The sequence below is a fragment of the Haliotis rubra genome, unplaced genomic scaffold (genome assembly GCF_003918875.1).
Source record: "Haliotis rubra isolate DU_JTF1 unplaced genomic scaffold, ASM391887v1 Scf103, whole genome shotgun sequence".
Classification (NCBI taxonomy): Eukaryota; Metazoa; Mollusca; class Gastropoda; order Lepetellida; family Haliotidae; genus Haliotis; species Haliotis rubra.
In genome coordinates, this window is record NW_025764926.1 from 75,346 (window position 1) to 81,428 (window position 6,083).

General features: G+C 39.3%; 1 long non-coding RNA gene across 1 annotated transcript; it reads right to left on the reverse strand.

The window, feature by feature from the left end:
* Positions 1 to 359: 359 nt before the first annotated feature.
* On the reverse strand, positions 360 to 880 carry LOC124271807. Its single transcript, XR_006897145.1, has 2 exons — positions 757 to 880; positions 360 to 481 (listed from the first exon to the last, which is right to left on the reverse strand). It is a non-coding gene; the product is annotated as an uncharacterized LOC124271807 (long non-coding RNA).
* Positions 881 to 6,083: the final 5,203 nt, after the last annotated feature.

Consider the following 6,083-nt stretch of genomic DNA (forward strand, 5'->3'; position numbering starts at 1 on the left):
TGGCAACTTGTACATTTAGTTTACATTTGTATAGAATGAACCTAAATATTGTGTTTTGCAACTTGTATATTTTTGTCACATTAGTATAGAATGAACCTAGACGTTGTATTTGGCAACTTGTATATTTTGCGCACATTAATATAGAATGTCCCTGAATGTTGTATTTGGCAACTTGTACATTGAGTTCACATTAGTATAGAATGTACCTGAATGTTGTATTTGGCAACATGTACATCTTGTTCACATTAGTATAGAATGTACCTGAATGTTGTATTTGGCAACATGTACATCTTGCTCACATTAATATAGAATGTACCTGAATATTGTATTTGGCAACTTGTACATCTTGTTCACATTTGTATAGAATGTACCTAAACGTTGTATTTGGCAACTTGTACATCTTGTTCACATTAGTATAGAATGTCCCTGAATGTTGTATTTGGCAACTTGTACATTTAGTTCACATTAGTATAGAATGAACCTAAATATTGTATTTGGCAACTTGTGTATTTTTGTCACATTAGTATAGAATGTACCTGAATGTTGTATTTGACAACTTGTACATTTAGATCACATTAGTATAGAATGAACCTAAATGTTGTATTTGGCAACTTGTATATCTTGTTCACATTAGTATAGAATGTACCTGAATGTCGTATTTGGTAACTTGTACATCTTGCTCGCATTAATATGGAATGAACCTGAATGTTCTATTTGACAACTTGTACATCTTGTTCACTTTTGTATAGAATGAACCTAAACGTTCCATTTGGTAACTTGTACATCTTGCTCACATTAATATAGAATGTACCTGAATTTTGTATTTGGCAACTTGTACATCTTGTTCACATTAGTATAGAATGTACCTGAATGTTGTATTTGGCAACCTGTACATCTTGTTCACATTAATATGGAATGTCCCTGAATGTTGTATTTGGTAACTTACACTATACGCCAAAAGAAACGTTACCCTCCTACCTTTATGAATTACTGAAAAACTATCAAAGATATGTTAGAAGGGTTTACAAGAAAGCTTAACAACACAGCTTTATGCAAATCAAATGCATTCATATTTAGGTGAAATGCATCTTTTTAAGAAGAGTTAAATTGTCCTATATTCGTCAATGCCAAAATAAACCAATTATAGTGATTTTGATGTCCAAACAAAAGGTTGAAATAATATTCTGCTTTGGGACAATGATAAACCATTTAAAGTCGCCATTTTTCAACTACTATAACAAGAAACAACTGTTGTAGAGTGTGTAAAATTATACAATAATCATTCCTATGATTTCAATCTTTTAAATCATTTTCTGCTGATTTGCATTAGTGAAAACAAGTAAAACGTGTCTTTTATATTGTGAAAAAATGTTTAGGAACATCTAAAATTATCTTTGTTTATATTTTTGCTTGCAACATAACACTTTTCCATTTTCTGTTTACACATAGCAATATCAATCGCCTAAAACGCAGCAATATTCAAGCAGTATTTACATCCATTTCACATGTGGAATGATTCTATAGGGTATAAAGAGAGCCTAGAATACATGATCTGATACACAAGTACGAGAAATATGCCACGATTAACAGCTGAAGAGAGAGAAGAGCCATTGGGATGGTGCAGATGGGGTCCACATACAATGATTTTGCCAACACCCTCGGATGCCACCCTATCACGGTTATAAGATTTATTCAGGGCTTCAGACAGACTGGGGTCACCGTAGACAGACCAAGAAGGGGACGTCAACGCATCACAACGCCAGCTGAAGATATGTACCTCCGTCATTAAGGAAGGAGGGTAACGTTTCTTTTGGCGTTTAGTGTACACATCCTGTTCACATTGGCGCAGTATGTACCTGAATGTTGTATTGGAAACTTGTACTTCTTGTTTACATAAGTATAGAATATCCCTGAATGTTGTATTTGGTAACTTGTACATTTTGCTCATTTGGTACATTTTGTAACATCTGGTAACTTGTACATTGTGTTCACATTAGTGTTGGGGGCGGCTGGGTAGCCTCGTGGTTAAAGCGTTTGCTCGTCATGCCGAAGACCCGGGTTCCCCAACATGGGTAAAATGTGTGAAGCCCATTTCAGGTGTCCCCCACCATGATATTGCTGGAATACTGCTAAAAGCGGTATAAAACTAAATCTTTCTAACTCACTCACTCACTTGAGTGTGGAATACACCTGAATGTCACAGTGGGTAACTTGTACATTTTGTTCACATTACTGTGGAATAATACACTTTAACGTTATATCTGGTAACTTGTACATTGTTTTACATGAGTGTGGAATACACCTGTTACATCTGGTAACTTGTATATTTTCACTATACCTTTTGTGTGTGGCTTAACTTAATATTTTCTGGATATGCAGAGCTAGAGTGTTGGAAACAGTACTATATCCATAAATCGAAAGTCCACAACTACATAGCTTCTTAAATATTTCTGTCAAAGCAGATGGTGGTGGAGTGTGGTCCTGTGCATAGAGCTCAGGTCACAAATCAGTTGAAGTTAAGTAATGTTGGGAGTGGAGAGTCCTTGGATGGGTGACCGTGTTTGGCAGCTTCAGACTTTTTAAGGACTGCATTCCTGCCCCACAACGAAGCACATGTGATGCATGTGGACTCACCTTAGGCAAGTGAGTTTGTAAAAAATATGCCTCTGTTCACCCAGCAGAAAATAGGTTCCTGGTGAAATACATCATGTGACTATTAACCTTCTAGCATGTAGATTTAACAAGTGTGTGGAAACAGATGTTTTATTTATGGCCATTATTATTTTTATTATTAAATGATAACATTATTCTTGCTTTCCTTCACATTCTACTATATTTTGGATCATTTGTCTGTCATGAGAGCAAAATCAGTTGCCATTGAGACTTTTTTAAGTTCACTGAACAGTTTTGAATCACTTCAGGATGTCTGGTTTCATTATATTTTGGTACCACACAACTTTATCATGTTTATGGATACCAGTTTCTGTTGTATTGCTTAGAGCAATGTTCCGGTGTAAGAATGTTGCTCTATGCAACATATGTTGTAATGTTATGTTGTATGCTTCATTATTGACTCAAAAACTTCTAGAACGCTGATCACTTGATTGTCTGGTTTGTTTTCAGGCTTGTGTTACATGGCAGGAGTACTGCTGGGCAGCGTTGAGCAAAAAATATTTCTTACTTCAGGCAAATCATTTGAATGGTGGGTGCTACCGATAGGGCAGGACTTGCTTACCCTTACCGCGAACACCTGGTGTCATCACTGATTGTCAGCGATCTATTTGTATTATTTTCACAGCTGTTTTTCCCTCTACACCAGATGGAATTTATTTGTGAGCATAGTCAAAACGGGGTATTCTTTTGCACTGTCGTTCTCTGTTGTCACAACAATAAACATAAAATAAAGTCCTGCTTTTTGTGTTTGATAGAAACAATTATAGCTCTTTTAATATTTCATACTGAGAAGCATCTGCAGTAAATTCTGATAAACCACAGTGAATTGTAATAGTATCTATAGTGTAATGGAATGAAATGTATTATAATGAATTATAAGTTTGTTGAATTGTATGAACTTCTGTGAAGTGTAATATGTTGTACTGAATAGCAATAAACTGAGGTGAAATGTAATAAACTGAGGTGAATTGTAATAAACTGTGGTGAATTGTAGTAACTTTGAACTAATAAACTCCCATAAAACCATGCTCACTGTTCTGAGTAGTTTTTAATAATTTCTTACTGTCAAGATTACCTTGTTAATTGATGAGGTGTGCAGGAAGGTTGAGTCCATCCCAAAGTTTGCCGTTGTCTTCTGTATGACTTCCCATTCAGTCTCTCAAACTATGAAACTGTGTCTCATCGCATACTAAGGGTTTTACTGGATTCTCCAGGATGCACAAATGTCTAGATTGGATACATAATATATTGAATCCAGAGGGAGCCACAATAATATTCATTCTACACAATTCTTAACACCAAAATATAAGGGTTCAGTATTTCAAGTTATTATCTAATATACTAAGCAGCAAAAGAAACGTCAGTTTGGAATTTTCCTTCGCAGAAACGGATAACTGTAAACTCATTTAATGTTTTGATTGTATATTTTTGACAACATCTCCAACTTTACCTGAGCAAAGACATCCTTTCCCAAACTCAGAAAGGAACCCAAGAAATGGTCTCAAAAACGCAACCTGATCTCGGAGATGGTACGGTGTTCTCCATGTTCTCTCATGCTGCACATGCTGTTCATAAAGACCAGCCCTATAAAATGCACCCCCCAAACCTGGTTCAAACATTCACATTACAACGTCAGCAGGATGCCGCAACTCACGACAGCTCAGTCTCAGGAACCAGGTGCTAGGAAGACTTGAAGCTGGCCACACTGCACAAGCCATTGCCAATCACTTCCAGGTCAACGTTCGGACCATCTACAAGCTGCAGCAACGTTTCCGGGCCACCAACACCACAAATGATCGCCCCCGTACTGGCAGATCAAGCGTGACCACAAGACGACAAGACCGCCATGTTGTGCGACAGCATGTACAGAATCTCATCATGCAGGCATCCGAAACAGCCAGCCAGACAGTGGGAACACACTGAAGACCAATTAGTACTGATACAGTACGCCGACGTCTTAACAGCGGGAACCTCCATTGCCGTAGACCTTAACATGGACCTATCCTCACCCTTCGTCATCGGCGTCTACAGTTTGCCCTACAACACCAAAACAGGTGATACAGGCAATGGAGAACTGTTCTGTTCACAGATGAGAGTTGGTACTGCGTATCAACTGCAGATGGCAGAACAAGAATATGGCGACGACGTGGCCAGTTTTACTCAGACCAATGTGTTATGGAAAGGTGCAAGCATCATGGTATGGAGTGGAATAGGCCTGAACCAGAGAGTGGGTCCTGTGGTGTTCCAGAACCTTGGTCCAGGGAGAGGAGGCGGCATCACAGCGGTGCGCTACATCGACCAAGCTCTGACCCCACGTCATACCACATTTCGCACGTCACCGGAACAACATTTTCAAGCATGATAACGCCTGGGCCCATACTGCCAGAGCTACACGGGACTTCCTACAGCAGAACGGTGTCAACATTATGCAGTGGCCAGCCCTTAGTGCTGATTTAAACCTAATCAATCATTTTGGGATGAAATTCAGAGGAGACTGAACAATGTCATACCAAGGCCGAATGGCCAGCCCTTAGTCCTAATTTAAACCCAATCAATCATTTTTGGGATGAAATTCGGAGGAGACTGAATAATGTCATACCAAGGCCAAACACAGCCAATTTATTGTGCCAGGCCATTATCAGAGGGTGGTTCCAGGTGCCAATGGCCTTCATCAATCGATTGGTGCACTCCATGCATAGATGCTGTGCTGCAGTAGACGCTCTAGATACTGAAGTCAGGAGTCTGAATGGACTGCAAACGTTCACTTAATGTCTTGAAATTATGCTGAGTTATTCATTGATGTGTCAAGATATTGTACACAGAAAATGTATTTGATCCGATTATCATATCCATTTCTGTAATGATTTGATTACAGTGCCTATCTAATTTTGAATTCGTACTGATGTTTTTTTAGCTGCTGAGTATATTACTGTACTCTATACAACACAATTTGGTTACTTTGGAGTGAGTGAGTGAGTTTAGGTTTACGCCGCTTTTAGAAATATTTGAGCAATATAACTGTGGAGCACACCAGAAATCTGCTTCACACATTGCACCCATGTGGGGAATCAAACTCGGGTCTTTGGAATGATGAGCAAACACTGAAACCATTAGGCTACTCCACGCACAAGGTACAAGGGTACAAGGACTTCCAGAAAAAGTCCCTTGGTCACACTGACCACTGCCAGTGGTCAAATGATGCTGCAAACCGCAAGGTCTGGCGTCACACCACCAACCAGGCTGTCTCCTCCTTGGAACACCAGTTGAGGGCCAGTTTAAAGAACAAGAGGCAGAGGAGGAAGAACCGCGGAACCTCAGCACCAAACCCAGACCAGATCCTCACCTGCGGCCGATGCACCTGGACCTGCCTGTCCCACACTAGCCTTGTCAGCCACTAGTTCCTGTCGACG